A 22164-nucleotide genomic window follows, 5' to 3' on the forward strand; every position below is an offset into this window, starting at 1 on the left:
TTGTAAATTCAGATCTCTTAATCTGAGGTGCTACATGCTCTCAGTAACTAATCAATAGCCTCTGTGTCTCTGAGAGGTAGATAAACAAAAGTAGAACAGGATGGGAAACAGGAAAATGAGATTGAACATTAGAGTTAAACCAAGAAAACATCATCATGCTCATAACCACAAGTTACCTCTTTCACTGTGGTCAGATTTTTCCCAGGTACATCTCATTTTTCATGAAGCAATTCTGGTTGACACTATATATATATAGAATGTGTATATATAGAATGTATATATATACATATATATATATATATATCAGTGTATAAATGTTTATACTGTTTTCTAAATAAAGAATGATTGAGACATCTAGTTAATATTGTTATTAATTTATTCTATTTAAAAAAAGAAAAAAGCATACTTACACATAAGATTTCTTGATTGAAAGGAAGAATACTTAATGGAGTATAGAAAAACAGCACATTTTTGTCACAAATCAAGATGTAACAATTTGTAGTTAACAAATATTTTTATCAGATAAATTAAAGAGTAAAACACTGTTAAAAAACATAGAAACTCTCCAAAAGACCCACATAGCTCAGGAAGTTGTACCTTGTTAATTTGTTATCTCTGCTGTAACAAATCGCCATATGTTCAGTGGCTTAAAACAACACAAAATTAATATATTAACAATTCTGGAATTCCGAAGTCCAAAATCAACCCCATGGAGCTTCAGGCATGGTGTCAGAGAAGTAGTTCCTGCTAGAGTTACTTGGAGACAACCCATTTCTTTTTAGTTTTCTAGCATCTGGTGGTCACCTTGATTTCTTACCTCTTATTCCTCCATCTTAAAAGCCAGCAGTATTGTGTCTTCGCAGCTCTCTCAGCCTCCATAGTCACATGGACTGCTCTGCTTGCCCTTTCTGCTCCTCCTTCACAAGAAGAGTTGTGATTACACTGTAAACAAGTGGAAAGTCCAGTATAATCTCCCCCATTCAATAGTCTTAATCACATCTGCAAAGTCTTCTTTTCCATTTGAAGTTATATACTAAAATGTTCTGATATTTAGAAAATGAAGAACTTTGGGAGGGATCCTTATCCTGTCTACCAAATTGACCAATAATTCATGTACTCTGATTATATCACTGGTGTTAATGCATACACTGATCCTTTTAGGAAGACCAACATCTCCAATTTTCCTGAACTGGACCTGTTGTATCACTGAGATTCCCATGTCCTGCTGTTACCCTCATTTCTGGATAAACAAGGATAATTTGCTTCTTCGGCCCCTAGGAAACTCAAGTTATTATTCATGCCTAATAAACAAAAATACTTTGACATCGGTGTCTTTGGCAATGCTAAATTTTATTTATAGAATATTTAGCTGGATATGGAGATCATGGAGGTAATAGTTAAAGGATTAGGTGTAGAGAAGACTGAAAAGATTGTAAGGTATGTGAAATACAGCAAGAGTCCTGATACATGATATATTCTTAATGAAATTTCTTGGTTACTGCTATGGATTTTTACTGCCAAATGCACAACTAAAGCTAACTTCATCCATCTTTAAAATGTGTCAACCTGTAGCTCACTCAGCTGAAGTCAGATATGGAAGAGTAAGAGTCCCTCAAAGAGGATTTAACTAAAATAAAAGTTGAGGGATACATTTTGAAATCACCTTTTAAAAAATATTTTATTTGTTTATTTTTAGAAAGAGGTGAAGGGAAGGAGAAAGAAAGGGAGATAAACATCAATATGTGGTTGCTTCTCTTGCGCCACTCACAGGAGACCTGACCTGCATGCAACCCAGCATGTGCCCTGACTGGGAATTGAACCTTTGGTTTGTAAGCCTGTGCTCAGTCCACTGAGCCACACAAGCCAGGGCAAGAAATTATCTTTTTATTTATTTATTTTTACTGTTGTTGTAAATGCTCTACTTGTAGGATTGATTATTGTCATGTCAAAACTATCATTCATGAGATACACAAACAAAAATCAAATTTAAAAATCTCTATCTGTGTATGTATGCATGTATGTGTGTGTATATATATACGTTTATGTCCTGTATCTATATTTTGCACAACTATAGCTAGATTTTCTTTGCAAGTTGCTAAGAAAATACTTCAAGAGAATTCCTTTGAGTGACTATTTGGATGCACATTTGTAATATTACAACATGATAAAAAACGTGATAAGTTATTGCTTAGAAGCCATGACATGTTTTTAACTATTGGTGTTAATTCTAAGGTCCATATTAAAATAATAGCATTATTATTTTTGTTAAATTAAAACTATTTTCTGTTCAGGATAAGTTCTTACAATGAAAATATTTAACTTGATATAATTAAACTGATTTTCCTTGGGATTTAGGTAAGGTTTCTAAAAAAAGATACTTTCAGCAAAGGACACAACTACTCTCCAAGACTTTTCCTATGTTTTAACTCAGTGTTTAAAGGAGATTTAACTATTCTCTTTTCCCAATATCATTCCTCTAAATCTAATATTGAATATATTTGCCAAATACAAAATATAGAAAAATCTCCAAATTCTCAAACTATTTTCTCCATAAACTTCTCAGCAAAACTTAGAACCATTCTTCAAATATGATAAACATCAAACACATTAAACACACAGATATGTATATATATAGATATATATAGATATATATGACTATGATAAAACATAAATTCTGCTAAGATACTAAAACACATATTTTCAAGAAAGCAAAATCTTACTACATACTTCCAGAAAAGTTTTGGAAGAAATACAGAAAGACTTACAGAATATACTGGAATTTTTAAAATAAATTAAATGTATGGATGTTATAATTATTCCTTCAAAAATCTCCATTGGTTCTTGAATGCTATCAAAAAGAAGTCCATGAAAGATTTTGCACAGGAAAAATAAGTAATTTGAATACAAACAAGTAATTGAAAAGTAAGAAACACTTGAAAGGAAAAATAAAGTTTTTAAGATATACTAATCTGTTAATTTTGCATCCCACAAGAAGAGGAATTGAAATACAACCAGATGTAGAGATAATTCTTTACTTACAAAGTGTGAGCAGCTAAGCAAGAAAGAATATTCATTATAATTAAACATAAAATAATTATAATATTGATAAAACAATGACCACTTACTTATAAAGTAAAACTTTTTAAAAAGTAGCCACAAGGTGAAATCAAACTTACAATTCAATTATTAAGCAAATTAAAATTATGAAATCAATCTGGAAATTAGAGGAGTTGAGAAGAAATAAGATACAAACCATGGCTTTTGGCTATTTTAAATCTGAGTTTGAATGAAGGGTGTCATTTCACTTTTAAAAAGATCTTAACCCTTCACATAAACTTCTCAATAATAATTAGCATGCTATGTATTGTGTTATGTATAAGGTTACATAAAATCACATTCCATCTTCCATTGGTTATTTCTGGTAATACTTTTTTTCTGTTCATTTTTATCCTGATGGTATACTTGCCTTAATTGTGTGGTGAATAAACTGTCAAAACTGAAATGTCAGTGCTTAATGTAAAAGTTTAAGAAAAACGTCTGTAGCTATGTGTAAAATTTATGTGCATACTGTTATTTTAAGATAACCGCATTTGAGCCTATAAAACTTAAAACAAATCATCAAGTTTCAGCTGAAAACAGAAAATAAAAGAAGGATAGCTTCTAACAGAATCAAATAGATTTTGGCTAAAGTCTATTTATCTTGAGGTTCAATTATATACATTCAGGTATCAGTTTTTTCCTATTGAATTCCAATTATAATGGCAAAAGTTTCCTTATGGAGACTTTGAACTACAAGTGTTCTACTGAGTTTATCACATTTAAATGTGAGGATTAAGTGATGTAGGTATTATGACTCAGATCAGTAAGAGAATGTATTACTCTGGAGGATTAAGATTACAAGAAAGAAAAAAAAACAAAGAAGATAAGGAAAAAAGCTCTTATGTATTGCTGCATAATAAATCACCTCACAATTTAGTAGCAATAAATTTATTTTATCTCTCATAGTTTCTGTGGGCCCAAACACCAGCTGTGCTAGAGATGGATTGTCCTGGTTCAGGAGCTCGAAGTTGCAGTGAGGAGGCTGGGAGGGACTGAGCTTGCAAACACCTGATGGCTAGACTGCGTGACCTGAGGACTGACCTCCAAGATGCTTCCTCACTCACATACCTGGTCAGTTGGTCCTGACAATTGGCAGGAGGTCATAGTTCTTGGCCATGCAAACCTCCTGATAAGGTTAATTGAGTAGGCTTCTGGAGCAAGAGGATTAAAGAAAAATGATGATGAAACCACAATTTATTTAAAAATCTAAACTTAGAGCCTTACACCGGCATTTCCACAGTATCATTGATTATATGGGACAGGGAGGACTACCATATGTGGGGGTAAATACCAGGGGCTAAGTTCATTGGGGGTCATCCTGTAGTCTGGTAGCCACAAGAAGGAACAAAGATATCTGTTTTTGAAAAAAATAACCCTATGTGATGTATAAAATTGTTTTATTGTGAATTCTGTAGCAGAATCTGGATTGAAGGATCAAAGGGATCCCTCAACATATTGGGCTAAAGATTTATGGTCATTGAATCTCTCTAATTTTGTGATCTCACCCAAAGTAAGAGTGTGCACTGAGGCTTTGCACAAGTCACTGTTACATTTAGGTTTCCCCAGTTTCTTCCAGCTTTGCTGCTAGAGAAAGTCACTCAAATTTGTAAAGACGCTTAAGGGTCAGGGTATCTTTTTTTTTTAATATAATGAAATGTTGCACTTGGAATTAGATTGCTCTATACAAAACTACTCAGTGATGCTGAACTCCGAGTTTGCTGCTCTTACTATAAGCAAGTTTTATGCTTTCTGCATTATGTATTTGTTGATGTGATTGAGTCCCTCAAGACGGCAGCAGGTTCCCCCCGCCACCCACACTCTTTATGTTAAAGATGAAGCCTTTATTTGTACTGAACAAACAGGATTTCATCCAGAAATTTATCAAGATCATTTTTTCTTTAGAATGAAATAAGGGATTATTACATTTTCATTGTATATTTCCTTTTATAAATGCAAGTTGCTTTCTTCTTTCCTCATCTTCTTCTTATTTGAAACCAACTAACTAGAATTCCATTAAGAAGCGTCATGCTATCATGTGTCCTCAGATATGCCTGAGGACTACATTCGCCATAGACGGTATATTCTGTAGTCCTATCTATACTTTCTTTTTGCTTAACTATACTGTCTCAAACTTGACTTTACTGACCCCATTTCTGTTCAATTATTTAATTTCTTGTATAAATGCCAATAATGCTGTTCTTAAACTTACTCTAGATGCTCTGAAATCCCGTATTCTCTAACGGGGCAGTTAGAAACCTTTTTTCAAATATAATTTGAAAGCATAGAACATTTAAAAAAATAAATGAAATTTCAAAACGAAGTAAACAGATGAAAACTAATAGCAACATCTCATTTAAATTTCTTTACAGCCTGGAAATATCTGTCTTATTTATACAGTGTTTGCCAATCTTTACATAAGCACACATACATACACACTGAAAACAACTGAAATATTTATCTGCAACATTGTCTCGACTCAGGCAGCTATAATTATTTATGTGACTAATAAGTTGCATTTAACTCAGTTGTATCCCAGTGTAAGTCTTTATAAGTAAGTTGCCTTCACAATTTTCCCAAGGAACAGTGAACTGTGGAAATGGGTGAAATGAGTCCTGAAATACATTTTGGATTTCTGATCTCAAAAACTGAGAGATGTTATTTTAATTGAACTATGTAATGAATTTTTAAAGCAGCAATTGGAAACTAACACTTTTTTATAGATGTTTTATTTGGCTAAATAGTAATCTGAGAAATGAATATAAAAGGAGATTTAAAATAACATAAGGGAGTCCAATACCCCACCAAGGAAGGCAACGATTTGTAGCTTTGCCAGAGATAAAACATATCAGGCATTTTGAATTGTTAAGGCATAAGAGATAAAACATATCAGGCATTCTTAAGATGTTCTTAAGGAATCTTGGAAGAGGTTCCATTTAAGTTGAGATATAAAAATGTCAGACATTTAAAGACAAGATGGGGAGTTTGCCAGAGAGAATCTTTCTGATTATGATGAACAGTATGGATGACAGCACCAAGCACAAGTGTGGCAGGACGTTGAAAATTAGGTGGAGGAATACTCTCTTTAATGAGGGAGAGATGAGCATCTTTTCTTTTAACTTTAGTATGTTTGACATTTATCAGTTTCTCAGACAAGTAGAAATTTGTGGGAGGAGAGAAAGATAGAGAATGATAGTAGACATCATTTATATCCCATGGTTTCAGAAATGCAATTAATGAGAAATTATGAGTTTGTTGTTCTTTCTAATGCAATTTATTTCAAACACGGAGTACATAAAAAGAATTTTCTCCTAGATTTAAGAGATATAGAAAACTGAAGTTTCAACTTGACTCTGATGATATTTTTGAAATGATCTAGCCCTCCTGGGAAATGAGGAAGAAGAGAGGGACATATTGAGGGAGAGGACGAGAGAGAGAGAAGTGAGACTTTTAAGTGAGGATATGAAAAAAGGGCTTCTTGCCCTGGCTGATGTGGCTCAGTCGGTTGGAACATCATGGTGTAAGTGAAAGGTTAGGGCCCGTTCCCGGTTGTGGTTGGATCTCTGGCCTGAATGTCTATGATCTGGTCTGACCTCCAGTCTGGGTGCATTCAGGAGGCAGCCAGTCAATGCTTCTCTCTCTCAATGGTGTTTCTCTCTCTCGATTTCTGTTCTCCCTCCCTCTCTCACTAAAAGCAAAGAAAAAATGTCCTCAGGTGGGGAAGGGTTTAAAAACAGATTCCTTGCTGAGTTATTTTGTTTTTCTTCATTTCTAATGTTGACACTTTCACAGATGTCCCCATTGTCTCCTCCAACTTTTCCTGCCTCACCCAGTCCCCACCCTCCTTGCTGAATTTAAATTTATTTATGGAAGAAAAAAGAAAAACAGAAATTGCATTGTTCTACTTAATCAAAGCAATATGTAATAGAACTTTAAAAAAAAACAGTGGTAAGTTTCCTACAGGAAAGAAAAAAAAAAAGATATCCAGAAACCTAAGTATTAGAAAAGGTAGGGGAAAAAAGAGATAAGGAATAAGTGCAATGGGGATATTTCAAGTGAAATGCTATGTTCAGTGTACTTTGCAGTGTGACTTTCCTTATCACCCTACATATGCCGAGTACAATTACAGACTGCACTTCACTCTGACATTATTAGATGACTTCTGGAAGCCGGTGAAGAGAATGAGTTTCTTGCTGGGAATGTCTCGTGCCAACAGCACAACCATCTATCTAGATTACCTTCCATAATTTAGTAGACTGCTTTTCTGTTAAATATCAAAGAAGAGCAGAAAATAAATTATATGCTTCACTTTAAAATGTGAATAGTCTACATCATTTTTAGATGTGTTCATTTATTTTATTTATTTATTTTATTAAATATTTTTATTTAAATTGTTTTTCCTCCAAAATCTTTCTCATCCTAATATTAGTTTAAAAAATCAATTTATATGGACATATTATGTGCAAGTGTGATGGTACCAGTTATACTGATGAGAAATATCTGGTGATATTATGGAAAAACAGTACACTGCATTCTAGAGTACTGATTAAAATACACAAAGTTTTGCCTATAATTAGCTAAATATTCCATTGTACATTGGTATGTGTTTCCAGAATATCTATAGGGTATACTTGGAAGGGGCATTTGATAATCTATTTTCTGAGAATACACACACACACACACACATATACACTATATATAAAATATGCACCATATAATACATATATAAACATACATGTTTTAAAGAGAGCTTTAGAACAACCATGCTGATATTAATACAGTAAACAGCTTGTTATTTTGCTCCATTTTATGTTTATGAGGAATTCAAGGCATGGAGTGACTATTTTTAAAGAGATTATATTAATCAAACATGAAAGATACTGTATTAATTTCTGAGGGCTGCCATAACAAGTTACCATGGGTGGTTTAAAACCAGAGAAATAAATTTCTGGAGGCCAGGATTCTGAAACCAAAGTGAAGGCAGGGTTATGCTGCCTCGGAAGGCTCTACCCTGCCTCACATCTCCCAGCTTCCGAGAGCACCTGCAATCCATAACATTCCTTCGTTGGTAGATACATCACCCAGTTTCTGCCTCCCCTTCACATGGCCCTCCCTGTGTCTATTTGTGTCCTCTCCTTGTCTTTCAAGCACCCCAGTCATTTGACTGAGGAACACATTAATATAGCACATTTTCAATTTGATTGTTCTTCAAACGTGCTTCATTCAAATGAGAACATGTTTACATATCACAAGGGTTAGAACTTGAACACATCTTTTTGGGAGACACAATTGAGCCCATTACAGATGCTACAGATGTTCAATCCATTATTTCATTTAATCCAGTGGGGTAAGTAATAATACTACTTCTATCATTTGGTTGAAAATCCTATAGCTTAGAAATAGAATCTCTTTTACATGATGGCTCAGCAAATAAGAGGTGGAAAGGAAGTTCTGATTCAGACAGTTTTGCTGCAGACTTCAAGGTCTTAACCATGCAGTACACATATGTAATATTCCAGCTAGATGTCACAGACAGGCCTTTAGACAGGCTGTCTTTTGACCTCATAGTATTTCCTTTATTATATCAGAGCTACTTACTAAATATCCATTTAAAAATTATTTCTATTATTATTTTGTTTACTGGATAACAAGATTATTTGAAAGTTGATACCAATTTGTCTTTATTTTTTAATTGCTGTTCAGTTACAGTTATTCTTATTCCCCCCCCCCCCCCCCCGGTTGCTCTCTCCTGCCCTGTCCAACCCCGGCTCCCAAGGGCAATCTGTACTTCACTGTCCTTGATCTTGGGTTCTTTGTACATGTTTCTTGACTTGATCCTTCCCCCTCTTTACCCTGTTATCCTCCCCCTCCTCCTCTCTGTTCAGTGTCAGTTTGTTCTTTACTTCTATGTCTCTGGTTCTTTTTTGCTCATTTGTTTGTGTAGCTAATAAGGTCCCACTTACAGATGAGATCATATGGTATTTGTCTTTCGCTGTCTGGCTTGTTTCACTTAGTATAATACTTTTTGTTTCACTTCATATTTGTTGAGTGATCAAAGCCAGGCACTTATCTAGCCACTAGGTATACAGCACTGAAAAAAATACAAAAATCATGCTCTCTTATAGTTTATGGCTTAGTGATGGCTTTATAACTTGGTTAAAGATCCTTCATTGAACAAGGGAAATTATGTGTGCATATGTGTATTTATGTATATGCATAAGTATATATGTATCTAATACTATTATGCAAGTGATTTGATTTTAAAGGAGACTTCCTTAAAATATCATTGTAAGAAAGTAATAAAGGAGAAAGTTCAAGTAAGGTCTTCAAAATGGAAATAATGATTAAAATTTGACCATTTTTTATAACCTATAATTTGGGAAATTTTTAAGAGAAAGAATTGTTTTATGTAAAAATCAGGTAAGTTAATATATAGGTGCTAGGGAAATTTTCTGAAGTACATGCAAAATATTTCTGTCAGAAGTGCTTGGTGCCTCTACAATGCCTTAGCTAATTCTGTGGTAGGGTTTTTCATTCACACCTGTTTGATGATTGACTAGTAATGAGCAACCAGATGAACTTTGAAAATGCCACCTTCTGATCAGTACCCGAGGTGCAAGTCCTAAGGAGAATACAAATCTCTGTACAGGAGGTTTCTGCTCCTGTAGTTATCATTTCTTTACTCTTAATGCCAAATTTCTATCAACTTTGCTTGACACATAAGGGCAATGGCTATTGTTTCTTTTTTTTAAATTGGATTTATTGGGGTGACATTGGTTAATAAACCATACAAATTTCAACTGCACAACTCAATAAAACCTCATCTTCACAGTGCATTGGCCACTCACCACCCAATGTCAGGTGTTTCCCCTGCCCCATTCATCACCCATTTGTCCACTTCCACCTCCTCTAACTCTCCTTTTCCTCTGGCTAGCACCATACTGTTTTCTGGGTCTATGTGTTATATATGTATATATCCAATCATACATACATATAGATGTTGGGAACTGCCCTGCCTGGTATCAGAAGCTGTAACCCCTGCCTAGGCTAAGGCTGAGGGAGTGGCCTTGGACCGTAAACCAGCAAGGAGACAAAAGCTTATCTCCCTGGCAGGAGTGCTGCTTCTGCTGCTTCATTCATAACTGAAACCCAGTGCTTGTTCGGTTAGCCAATGACGGGTAAGATTCCCCAAAGGGGGAATGACCTAAGACAGGCATGATCACGTGGGAGGCCCCCAAGGAAGGACTTTGTGGGCTACAGCAAAAGGGGGTGATGGACCCTCCCTCCTTGGCTGTGATATAGCCTGAGTCCTCATCCTCTGGGAGATAATCTCCTTATCACTTGGCTGCCTCACTTCCCTTGCTCCACCTAAGCCTGAAACAATGACAGGGTGGTGCAGCTCTGTGCTAAAAAGGGTGGGTTCCCCGAGTGATCAGGCCTAAGAAAGAATATGTAAGATCCTGTGAAACCTGCTTTATTTAGAATGCTCTCAGTTGAATAATAAGGGTCCAAGGAAGAAGTAAGTTTGTTCTTTAAAGTTTTATAGCTTTTTGATCCTGACTCAAAATAGGCCCTCAGACTTCCTTGTTATCTATTGTTTGATCCTTACTTCCTAACAATGAGTAATGAGCTTTACCTGAATTCTTATGCAAACTAAACCAATAAAAAGCCTCTCTGGAGGGGGAACCGGGCGCTCTCTTCATCAGAGAGAGTGGCCATTCTGTTCCTGCTTCCCCACAGGACTCGGCTGTTTCTGTGTATGTTTTTCTCACGTGTTGACGAGCCATCCACAGCGTTCCGTGGTCACTGCCTGCGGGTGATGGCTTCATATATACACATGCATACATATTTATGTGTATACATGTATATTTATTAGTATATATATCCAATCAAAGATATACGCATACAAGTATATGTATCCAAACATATATATGTATGTATGTGTGTGTGTGTATGTATGCATTAAGTACACATACATATGATTGGGTAGAGCCAGAAAAGCATAAAATACCACACAATAATAACACTACATTGCTTTAATTTCCCAAATATTTTATGTATTAGTTTTCTTAGGATATAAGGTCATATTTTCAGTACTATAGAAAAGTTATATGACAATATGGCACCTGTTTTTGGAGTTAATATCATTGTGTTCTCTCTATAATTTTATTAAATTTTATGAAAGATATTTTATTCCCAACTAGCAATGCCATGGACAGATGGGTTCTCCACATTTATTTTTATCACCTGCCTATTATCATTGTTGTAACTGACTCTGATTTAGTCTTTTGCCTAACACAGCCTTAAAGCTGAGTTTGTAGGGCGAGTCTACTAATTATAAATGACATAAATAAATTACATAAATTTTCATGTATTACCTTTTCTTTGCTTACTTTTATTTCTAATTTTATTTTTAAAATTTAATATTTCCCTTAATTATTCTTTCAAGCAAACAGAAGAAAGAAACACAAACAAGATATAATAAGAAAATATCTATTAACAGTGCTTATGACTGAGGAATGACTGATATTTTATTTTCCTCATTTCTTTGGAGAAAGACCGCACATTTTATCTTCAACATAAAAAGCAAGTGTTAAAAAAGTTAAATATAATAAAGTTTTAGAATAATTTATTGACATAGTAAAGGCCCCACTATATTATGGTATTGATCTAATATAACATGCTCTGAACTATTGGCTGTGCAACTTTGCTATTCAAAGTGCAGTTGGAGGCATCGCCTGGGCTTGTGAACATGATGACATTGTGAACTATCTCTATGGCCCAGCACAGAACTATGGAAATCAGAACATGCACTTTAACAAGGTTCTGGGTTCTTATTCATATGGCTAAGTTTTGCAATCACCACTGGAAAATATATCAAACAAAATATCCCAAGTATAATAGATTAGTAGTCCAAATGCTGGAGTGTGTTACATGTGATGTGTTCTACATCTGTGTAGTGCATCTTACCTTTATCAAATTTTGGAGGTAGCAAACAAATTTTGGAGGTAGCAAACAAATTTTGGAGGTAGCAAAACCCTGGATATTACAAACATATTTGATAAAATATCGTTAAAGTAGAAATTGTTTAACATACTAAAGAATAAATGTTCCATATAATGTATTTGAAATCATTTGTCTGGGCCAAAGAAAAATAAACAAATAAGAGAAAATTATTATAGTGCAGTGGGGTAGAGGAGGACTAAGAAACAACATTAGGTCTATAATGGAGTCATTTTCTTCAATTTCTTTATGCTGAGATGTTGCTTATATACAGAGAAAAGTATGTTTTTACATTTTTTCAATAATTCATTTATTGGATATTATCTATTTATCCAGATGTTAGACACTATATGTACACTTATAAGACTATATTACCAGTCAAGTTAGTAGCAATACATAAAAGTATTTTTGTGTATGCTATTATAATATGAAAAGTATTATTATTAATAACTTTTATTTAAAATGTTATGCAGAGATATAGTTACATTATTCTTTTCAAATTCTCATTATTTTTCTTGATCCTGGCAGTGTACTTTCTACTACCTTTTTCAGAATATTTCTTATATAATATACATCTTTAAAATGACTTGCAGTAGGTTTTCCTTCAAAGTTTCTACATCACTAGTTCGTAGAATGCGCTGCAATCGTCGACAGAGACAGAGTGAGCTCTGTCTTTTAACAAGTGTGAAATCCTCTCTGTGAGTTGCTGAATGAAACTTTAGAATTCATTTGCTTCTCTATATCACATCTCAATCTTAGTGAAATCAACTCCTGTCTATAATTCTTAGTGGAAAGATCTAGAAAGGAATTACATTGTTTACCTCTTTGAGTTCCTAATCATGCCCATCCCTGGTTCAATGCACAGAAACACTAAAAGAAAGGGGTGGAGAAAAGGTGGACAATTTTCTCAAAGATTCTATTGATTTTGTTAACTCTGGCAATATTTTCCAAACATAAATCTATGCTGATTCTTTCACAGGGCTTTTACTGCTCTAAGGCATTTTCCTCGGGATTTAAATACAAACTGCTGCCCAGCCCTGCTGAGGTGAAGCTGGAGTGTGTAAATCAGCAGACAGCCCTCAGGGGAGCACACTGTAGCGCTTTTGTCAGAGACCTGACCTGTCAAAGCCTGTGCATTTTGGTCCTAATGAAAAGGCGAAGAGGGTCAAATATATGGTGACAGAAGATGATTTGACTTTGGGTGGTGACCACACAATGTAATATACAAGCGAGGTATCCTAGAACAGTACACTCAAAACCTATATATATTTTTTTAACTTTTGTCACCTCAATAAATTTAACTAAAAAAGGAATCTTCCAAGCCTGCCTTTAAGAGGTATTTGCATGATTAAGATACAGCAGAAAATGAGATGAAAGGCTAAAGCTTACAGCAAGCTCATGGAACAAATAAAGAGAAAATATCCCACAATTATATTAAAATAACTACATTATATGATTTTAATTTTATATAGTACTAGGAACTCTTCTTACCACTTTACATATAATAGCCCTTCCAACCACCTTAGACTGAGGCCCATTCATTACCTATTATTTTACAAAGGATAAATTGAATACTATATAAGCTCTATCTTAGTGATGTACAGTTTTCTCAAATGTAAACCTTTCTTAAGGACACACAGGATCATAATGGTATCCTAGACTGATGGAAGAGCAAATCACCGAAGGTCACACAGATAATACTCACTAAGGTGTATTTTCCCATCAGGCATCTGTCTGTTCTCTTCATCATGCTTAGACACACATTGCCATTGGCTGGAAAACAATTGTGAAACATGGTTTTGTGATAAACATACTTGTTGAAGATCATTTAATGTTCAAATTTGAGGCAGTCACTGAGTACAATAACCTCAGCCATCTTAGGTGGTCAAGAAGGGCCTGATTTTTGGAAAAAGCCACTCCAATGCACCCTCACTTGAGGAAAGGACCTGTGTTCAAAGATGAAGCCAAAGAGGAATCTACTAGCAGGATAGATGAAAAGGCCTTTTATATTCTTAACTTTCTCATTTTGTTTGGACTGCTATGCAGAGATATTTGTGAAGAAGTGGTATTCAAACGGATAATTAAAAACATACTCAATTTCATTTGTTATCCAATATGTATACAAGTGTGTTTAAGTCTAAAAGCACATTAAACAAATATCATAATCTGCACTCTAGTATACGATTTGTCAACATATTTCATTGATTTTATGTGTTTCCAGTCACAGTACATTCAGCTACTTAGAAAGGGTCATGGAGTTGGAATACACGTAACTATCAATTTCAGCTATAAATCTTATATCAAAATACAGATAGAAAAGCAGTAATATTTACTGAAAACTATCTTTGTAAGTTTTTCTATTAGTGTATTTCACACTGTATGCATTTCACATTTATGGTACTTATATACTGTAAAGGAAGCCATGTATTATTTAGGTAAACATGTTTCTTTAAGTCCAACATTGTGTCACTAAATCTATGTTAATATTGTTGCCTTATGTTCTTAGAAATACCTGTGTTTTCTGATTCTTTCACTATCATCTTTTCCTCAATAAATCTTGTCTTCAAATGGAAGTTTTCCAATGTTCATAACCTCCACGGTTACTTTTTTCCTTTTCCTCTATTCCAGCACATGGATCAATCATACAATGTTGTATGTAGCATATTCACTTAACCTACTGCTTAAGAATTCTTTAACACCAAGTCCTAAAATACCTCATATCTGTAGAATGTCTTACCATTGTGAATCATGCTTGGCATATGGTCATATGTAGAATGTGATATAGATTTGCACAAGAAACACTGAAACAAGACGTCACAGTTTAACCAATGTATTAAATCATCCCTGGTGACTGTTTGTCAAGATGCCATAATTCTTCTACCATTTATTGTGTTACTTTAAGACATTTATTAACCAACTTTCTGGTGTAGCTCAGTGGATTGAGCATGGACCTGTGAAACAAAGGATCAACAGTTCGGTTCCCAGCCAAGGCACATGCTTGGGTTGCCGAACAGGCCAGGTCCCCAGCGGGGGATGCATAAAATACAACCACGCATTTATGTTTCTCTCTCTCTCTCCCCCTCCCCTTCTCTCTAAAAATGAATAAATAAAATCTTAAAAAAATAAAAATAACCAATCCTATAAAAAAGAAACTTATTAATCTCTCTATGCCTCTATTTAATAATCTGTCAAATAAACTCCGTATAATATCTACTTCATATGTTTATAGTGAAAATTGACTAATGTAAGCTAAAATATTTATAATATTCTTTGTCAATAGCACATATGTAGTTGTGGTATATTATTTGTGTTATAACAGTTAATATCACTGATGGGTATTAATGATATAAAGCTGAAAAAAAGAATGCAAAGAAAGTGCCACTTCTGAACTCATAAGTAGTAAACACCTCCATAGAAAATGGTAGGATGACAAATTATTGTCTGAAGCTATTAATGTGCTTTTAACAGATACAGGGAAAGATGCAGAAAAAAAACCCCACCTAATTGTAGCTGTGGTAACTACTCTCATGTATGTTAAAACAATACTTTGTTAAGTATATGATTGTCTAACCACTATGCTATACACCTGAAACTAATGCAAAATAATATTGAATATAAACTGCAACTTAAAAAAAGAAAAATAAATTTAAAAAAGGAAAACAATAATACTTATATATTAGTTCATTTAAAATTTATGATTGTGAATCTCGAATGGACACCTGAATCATTATACTGTGGTTCTATCATTTGACATATCACATTCTGAAATGATTATTTTAATTCCATCTCTTTCATCAATTACCACACATCCTTCCCTCTCTCCATTCTACATATATAGCAGATGACCTTCCCTTATACTTTGTCAGAAAATGTAACCCATTTCTGTGTAATTGGTTCATTTCCTAACACACAATATGAAATTCTCTGTACCCCTTTTATTGTTCTTAAACCCTTACATACTAAAGGAAGCTTTATTCTCGTGCCTGGGATAAGTCTCTTCTTGTAGTCCAAAGCTATTTGCAATCCTAAAATTGTCTATTGCTCACAAATTATCATCTCGTGTTATCATTCTCTCTACATACAAAGATGATGTAATATCTCATGTCTTAAAACACCCACTCTAACATTCCTACTTCAAAATGGCTTAACTGTCTAAATTGTTCAGTGATAGTACACAAAGTGGCATCATTGGAAGACAGCACTGTAACTGACCACCCCTATTTGAATTAAACATCATCCTAGCCTCATGAGTCCCACTACTAAGCAATTAGTTTTTCTTCTGTCTTTAAATCCAACATTGTATTACTAAATATTCAAAAAGCATGAGTGTTTTGTCTTAATTCTTCCTATAATCAACCTATTTCTCTTAGTATTGCTTTCCCAGCATTCCATGGAACTTGCACTTTCCTAGAAACCAACATCTCCACCAATTACATTTTCCATTCTCATCTTATTTAATTTGACATCACTCTTATAATTATCCCCATGTTTTTATTACAATGTCCTAAACTGCTGATTCTTAAAGTTAGATGTTTCATAATTGTTTTTTTTTTTGACTCCTAACCTTTACAAAAGTCAGCTCCTAAAATTTTTCAAGACTCATTCCTAGGATAACTTCCCTCAGTGATGTTTGCTCAGGGGTTTTATCCTATACAATGGCTTTAAATACTTTAGATTTGCTTTTACATTTTATAATTATCCTTTGAGCTTCACATTAAAGACTCTAAATACTTTTTCAATAACATCAACTTTATATATATCTTAATTAAAATGTTCAAAATAGAATAAATTATATTTTCCCCCAAACCTAGTCATTCTTCCTTTTTATTCCCCCCAAAAAATCTTCGCCGTACTTCCCTTGTTTTCATCTCACGATTGGGCAACATCTAGCAAATACAAAAACAAACAAAAAAAGTGGAGACATTTTTATTCTTTCTTTTCCCTTTTCATCCCTACAATATGTAATCACTGTGCAGATCTACTTGTCTTTGTTGCATCTGCCACAATTACAATTCAGTGTGTTTTTCACTGTTGGAGGACACATACAGATTTTGCGCTATCTTTAAGATAGATTTTTTCCTCATAATTTCCTCTTTCAAGAGAAAAATTTCAAACTTTTATTTGCCTAGCTAAATAATCTAACAATTATATTTTATTCTCCAGGAAAATATAGATAAAAGCAATTACTTTCCAAAATTGTCATGATGATTCAATGAGCTGATGTACATAACTGATTTAGTGGGAGGTTTGCCCATTAAAATTCATTGGTGTTTATTTCAATTACATTCAATTGAGATTTGAAGGATCCAATGTGACAATTATATAAAATATTATCACTGATGCTATGATGGTGTTTTAAAATATGTTTACAGGTAATTATAAAAACCCATTACATTTTACACTAGTGTACAAAATTATTTAGTTTTCTCAATAGTTAAATTAATTTGTCATTGCATCTTAGAAATAATCACTAGCAAATGCTCAGTGGTAATAAATGATGTACAAACTATCTAATTGATCTCACATTTCTTAGCTTTATTTCCCCTTGCCTTCAGTTGTTTATTGTTTGAAATGGTAAAGGTCAACCACAAGGACAACATAAACCTGCTAGGGTGAACTGAAGGTCAATTAACCAGAATCTTTGAAGCCATACTTTGAAGATTCATGAAACAGAAATAGAATGAAAAATGGATTGAGAGATCAGAAAGATCTCTGAAGGAACTCTAGAGAAATGATGGTATTTTTATTAGCTTTTAGAAATAAAAAATACTTGTACTTTAAGGCTATCTTTAACAGTTGCCAACACAATAACTTTATGTGTTTGTAAACTTTATGTTATATTGTGCTGCAATCATAATATGTAGTACTTTGATGTATTTTTGGTATTGTATTACATCAAATTGAAAATTCTGAAAACTACATAAAATATTTTATCTCAAAGCATACTGTGAAACTTCTTCATTGGGCAGTTAATTTTTCCTCCCTTGGAAAATTGCACGTAAAAAAGACATACCTATTGAATTTTCATATAGAATTACTTATTGACACACACATGGGCAAAAATAGGTTAACTTTTTTGTTTGTATTGAATGTAATATAATAATTAATAAATAAAAACACAAGAATAAACTCTGCATTTTGCATACTGACAACTGTAAACCATCTGATTAACTATCTATTTAAATTTAAAGAGAATAAAACTATTTAGGTTTACTAATGTAGTTTGGGGGATGAGATGAAGCACTTAAAATATTATAAATTACCAACACTTTTTTCTTGTTGTGAGAAATGATTTATTTTGTAAAAAATAAAACTCATAAGTAGTACAACACTTACACTGTTTCAAAAGAAGGACCACTGTTTAGCAAAAAGTATATTTTAAAGAAATGAAGATAAGCTATGTGATTTTCTTTCACAAACAAAAGTTTTCAATTTTCTAACCATCTTTGTGATAACAAATCATTGTAATTATATAGATTACTAGATACTTTCTGACATCTAGTGACTGGAAAATAACTGCTACATATTTATGAACTTTCTTCTGGAAAAATTGCATATTCCACAAAATTTTTAAAGTATAAAAATCTATAACATACCCTTTACCCAAATGAATCACCCTTAATGATAACATTTTATAACCACAGTATAAAATGTCTGTCCAGAAGGTATCCAGCCATGTGACATGAAAACTGGAGACATTTACTGAAGAAGATACAAGAGCCAAAAAACATCATACATAGGAGAATGATGCCTTTGTCCCCTTCAAAGTAGGCACCTTGGGACCTCACACAATTCATTGACAGTCTGAAATCTCTTCCCTTTAAAAGATGATTTTAACTTTTGAAAAAGCCAGAAGCCACAAGGCACCAAATCTGGGATGCAGAAGGGCTGAGTCACCTGGGTGATTTGATGTTTCACAAAAAAACTCTGCAAGGGATGTGATGCATGAGCAGGTGCGTTGTTGTGATGAAGTAGCCAGTCATCAGTTGCCCATAGCTGTGGCATTCTGAATCACTCGTACAGTTTCCATGGAGGAATGTTCAAGCTTAATGAGAAGTCTGATGCAGATTCATTGCTCATTTTGAATGCCAAGGCCACACAGTACATATGCTCACTCAGTGGCATCTGCAGCCCCTAGAAGTCTGAAATTGGGTCACCAGTCCAAAGCCACAGTCTCAGTAGGGCCATACTGGAAGTCCTAAAGGAGAATCCATTTCTTACCTCTTCCAGCTTCTGGTGCCTACCAGCACTCTTTGTCTTGTGCTCATAAAACTTCAGTGTCTTCCAGCGTGGTTGTACTGCCTTCTCTTCTGAGTCAAATCTCTATCTTATAATGATATGCATGATACTCTCACCTTCTTAAGGCTCAATTTTAATCACATTAGGAAAGACTAGTATTGATATAAAGTAATATTTACAAATTTCAGGGATGAGGATGGAGATATCTTTTGTGGGGTCACTTTTTAGCCTATGGCAATAGTTTTTATCTTCTTTAATTTTTCTTTTATTTTTTTACTTGATTAGAGGTTTGCCAATTCTGTTGAATTTATCAAAGAACCATCCTTTCAGTTCATTAATTTTATTACTTTAATTTTTCTTTTATTGATTTCTGTGCTAATCACAATTAGTTCCTTCCTTTCACTTGCTTTGGATTTAATTTGCTTTTCTTTCTCCAGTTTTTTCAAGTGAAAACATAGGGTATTGATTTTAAAACTTTCTTTTTTATTATGATATGAACATTTAATCTTATACATTTTTTACTAGTACTACTTTAGTTTAGACCATGCATTTTGACACTTTAGTTTTTATTTGAATTTTTTTTGGCATTTCTCTTGAGATTTTCTCTTGGAACTTTATATTAATTACATTGTTTTATTTTTAAGGTTTCTGGGATTTGCAAATATCTTTCTATTTTTTTATTTCTAATTAATTGTCATTTGACCTTAGAGGATTCTCTGTAGGATTTCATTTCTTGTATTTGTATTAAGGTTTATTTAATGGCTCCAAATGTGATATAACTTGATAAATAGTCAATGTCCACTTGAGAAGAATGTGTATTCTGTTCTTAATGGGTGGAATGTTTCAAAAAATCAATTAGACCAAACTGGTTTGTTAGACTATGATTAAATTGTTACTTATTTATGCTTGCATAGTCTATTACATACTGATAGAAGAGTGAAATCTTCAAATGTAACTATGAATGTCTACTTCTCTTTTCATATATATTATATTTGGCTTCATGCATTTTTTTAATAGTTAAGGGAGAAGACCCCTGATCTTAAAACGGTATTCTCATTTTTTTTTATAGACAGAAGATAATCCTAAGGATATGTATGCTTGACTCTTGTCCATTTTTTAGGAGATTTTATTTATTTATTTTTAGAGAGAGGGGAAGGAAAGGAGAAATAGAGGGAGAGAAAAATCAATGTGTAGTTGTTACAGGGTGCAGCCAAGAGGGGTGGCCCAAATAGGGATTTGGAATGGGGTCCAGAACTCAAGGTGTCCAGGAAATATTAGGATGTCCTCACCCCTTCCCCTTTAGGTGTGGGTTGGGGGAAGGGACACATGGAACAGGGCCATTGAGTGCTGTTCCGTTCAGCAACAGCTTTGCAGCTAACCTCTGGTGTGGTCATTTAACATATCTATAACCTTTAACTGGTTACATGGATATGTTAAATAGCTGTGGCCATGCTCTGAGCCAGGGGAATGGAAGTAACTTCCCCACCAAGATGTAACTGGGGGGCACGTCCCCTGAGTTACAGCACCTGCTTGGGAGCTTGGAGATGATTGGCTCCATGACATGGGGCCACACCTGCCCAGACTCAGGATGGCAGCCCAGTAAAGCTGGAAGGCTTTGAGAGTACCAGCAGGTGTAACTGATTATTGGAGGAGTCGGAAATGGGACTGCAGAGGAAGATTGGTGTGGGGATTTAAACCCAGATGCAACAGCCATTGAAAGAAGAACCATGCAGCTTTGCCAGAGTGGGGACCCCCCGCGGCTTTAGAAGGGGGAACGACCACCTGGCTTTAGCAGAGACCCTGGTGACACAGCTAATGGTGCTGGGAACCGAGGGAGGCCTACCAGCTGAGATGGATTACTGGGAAGAACCAGGGGCTGCCTGAGCCTCGGACTTCTATTTCTTTCCCTGAGATACGGTACCCCAGACTGAGCAAAGGGGGGAAGGAAGGACTGTGTGTGTTTGTGGGTGTTTTAAGGGACTTTGGGATTTTGATGAAGACATTAGGTCACTACTTTAAGTCCGTATAGCATTAAATAAACATTTCCTTTCCTTTTCATGAATCTCTGGCGTTGAGACATGTCTTTCTTCTGGAGGCAGACATAATGAACCTGGGGGGTTCCTTTTGGGTAATAGTATATCATTTCAGGCCCCCCGTTTGTTCTCTAACACAGTTGCTTCTCATGTGTTCCCCACTGGGAGCCTAGCCGACAATCCACACATGTGCCCTGACTAAGAATCAAATTGGTGACCCTTTGGTTTGCAGGCCGGCACTCAATCAACTGAGCCACACTAGCCAGGGAAGCCTCATGATTTTTGAAGCCTTGTGTTTAGATACATACCCACTTAGGTATATCTTCTAGAAAAATTATCCCTTTTCAATTAATAAATAGTACTGTAAGAATTTCATATTTTCATTGTTTTGAAATCTACTTAGTCTAAAATAAGTACAGCTAATTAACTTTATTTTGAGTTAGACCTTACATGATAAATTTTTATCATTCTTTTTCTTCTAACTCTTTATATTTATGTATTTAAATTTAGATTTTTGTAGGCAGCAAATAGCTTAGTTCTACTTTAAAAATCAGTTTAACATTCTATCTCTTTTAACAGTTGTGTTTATTTACACCACTCTCATTTGAACTGATTATAGATAAATTTGGAAAAAATCTCTCAGTATTCAATTTGTCCAATTTGCTCTGCATTTCTTTTCCTACTTTGTCAGTTGTTTTTCTGGTTTTAATTCAGTATCGAATGATTTTATAGTTTTTACATATTCTCTTTTTTCATATTATTAAATTTTTTTATTTGTTCGATTTTTTTCAGT

General features: G+C 34.3%; 1 long non-coding RNA gene across 1 annotated transcript; it reads left to right on the forward strand.

Moving 5' to 3' along the window:
- Positions 1-1730: 1730 nt before the first annotated feature.
- LOC118499299 lies at positions 1731-21604 on the forward strand. Its single transcript, XR_004901824.1, has 3 exons — positions 1731-1742; positions 11316-11319; positions 21512-21604. It is a non-coding gene; the product is annotated as an uncharacterized LOC118499299 (long non-coding RNA).
- Positions 21605-22164: the final 560 nt, after the last annotated feature.

This window comes from Phyllostomus discolor, chromosome 3 (assembly GCF_004126475.2).
Source record: "Phyllostomus discolor isolate MPI-MPIP mPhyDis1 chromosome 3, mPhyDis1.pri.v3, whole genome shotgun sequence".
Taxonomy (NCBI): Eukaryota; Metazoa; Chordata; class Mammalia; order Chiroptera; family Phyllostomidae; genus Phyllostomus; species Phyllostomus discolor.